The sequence below is a fragment of the Aplysia californica genome, unplaced genomic scaffold, assembly GCF_000002075.1.
Source record: "Aplysia californica isolate F4 #8 unplaced genomic scaffold, AplCal3.0 scaffold00680, whole genome shotgun sequence".
Lineage (NCBI taxonomy): Eukaryota > Metazoa > Mollusca > Gastropoda > Aplysiida > Aplysiidae > Aplysia > Aplysia californica.
This window is the reverse complement of record NW_004797950.1, coordinates 290,176-292,290: the sequence shown is the minus strand read 5'-3', so window position 1 is coordinate 292,290 and position 2,115 is coordinate 290,176.

The following is a 2,115-nucleotide window of genomic DNA, read 5'->3' as shown; positions in this document are numbered from 1 at the left end:
TGTGTGTGTGTGTGTGTATCTGTGTGTGTGAAAAGCAAAGGAATAATACCAGTATGATGATACAACTCAGACACGATGTCCACGCGTCCTTTGAACGTGTTGTTGTAGCGTTTCCCAGCTGCTGTCTGTTCGTGTGCACGGAGTACTCGAGACGTAGATATATCCTCACTCAGCAAAAACAATCCAGACAAGATTATCACGTCAGTAAAATATTCCACGCGACAAGAGCAGGGAAAGTATTTCCCCAGCAGCTGAGGTACAATATGAACAGATAGCATGTACCAATGGCAGGACTGAGGTCACCCTTCAGTAAGTCACAGCTCAAACAACGTGGAGCAAAAACAAAAACTAGTTTCAAAACCGTCGCCTTGAGCCAAAGCCGGAGTTGATTTACCTTTCTAGCATTGTAAGCAAAGACAATAGATTGGCCCTGTCGATCTATACGTTCTTCCTACGGCGCCGTCCCCCGTTGCTCCATAAATATTTAATCGAGCGGTCTCCGACCCACGCACCTTGGAATCCCTCCCAGAGGCGCACCTTTCCCTCTCCCTGGAAGCGGCTTCCTTCCTGGCGCGTGCTTCTTTGACTCACTCAAACTGCGCCAGTGCTTAGAGCAGAAGAACGGGTATATACATCCTAAAAATCGGCTGAAAGAATTTTGAGACGAAAAGATCCTCACTTTTTCTTTCCTGCGACGAGGCAAGATAGGCTTCACTGCTGCTTTTTGGGTAAACGAAAAAATAAACCCCAGGTAAATTGCAATCTTTATGACAAAAACCACAAGGCGTGTATGGGTCCTATTGTTATCTAACCATGCTATCTGACAGATAAGAGCAGTCAATGACTTCAACAGTCGGCAGGGACCGTTGCAGACACGAAGGAAATGACGTCAAGGGTGAACAAACGACGTTGGCAGACGACTCCGGAGCAGCAGAAGTGGCTTCTGTCAGCTGTCCAGACGTTACATCGGAGAACGTGTGTGGGTCAACGCCGGGGTGGGGGTCCTTGGGAGCCTGGAGATGACGTGGCAGAGATGTGTGATGACGTCGGTGTGGGCAGCGGAGGCGGTGGCTGAGTGGGGAACCTGGCTCGTGATCATCTGGACCCGCGCCTGTTATCTCCATGACAACCGTGAGCAGAATCTGACGTCATGCATGTCCACCAGACAGACAGCCTCTCCAGCCTGGAACAACAACCATGTGATGGTCAAGCATTTTATACGGGGAACTATAAGGTATGTATTCAAAGTATACAATTGTTATGGGTACTGTCTGTGGGGAACAAAAACAATGTATGGCTCTTTTCGTCTATGCAAACGGTCAATTTAGCTTAAGGTGGTCTCAAGGTTGTCTTCATGCAGCTTCTTTCATGGCTAATTCTTCCTAAGAACGAAAACAATACGTCTGAAGAAAACTAATTGGAGCGGTTAGCATCCTCTCATAAAAGACCGTGTTAGAAATTTTAAGTTTTAGTAAGAGTTTTACGGCACTTGCGGAACAACTATGACATATAAATGTCGGAGACTAGAAGTCTTACTTGAGAGTTACTTCAAGAGCTGCGGAGCTGGCCTACCATAGAAAACTGTATCTTCCCTCGACGCTTAACGCCAACAGAGGAGGAACAAGTAAAAGTAACCCTGAGAGTTACGTACAAAGAATTAAAGGGGAAGCAATCCGGGTGATAGAACAGCGAAGAAGATAACCGTAAAACTGCAGGCGCCGATCATATTCAAATACAGCAGAAAACCCGAGGACAAGATAAGCGGGGATTGCTGCATTACGTTCCGGGAAAACAGGGTCGCGTTCTGTAAACACTCACGCCGCGATTGGTTTGGACATTTGCGCATCTTCGGGGTTCAAATCCGAGCGCAGTCCGCACTTCCTTGATCGTTCTTGTGACTTTTTGGGGCACGACGCGGCATATTGACGGAGCGCCGGGAGCTCTGTGGGGAAATAAGTGATGGTCTTAGAGTGTCTGAACACCGGGGTAAACTTTGCCTTTTCACATCACTCAAATAGAGGGGGGGGGGAACATGGTCAAGAGAACAATGAGAGAGAGAGAGAGAGAGAGAGAGAGAGAGAGAGAGAGAGAGAGAGAGAGAGAGAGAGAGAGCGA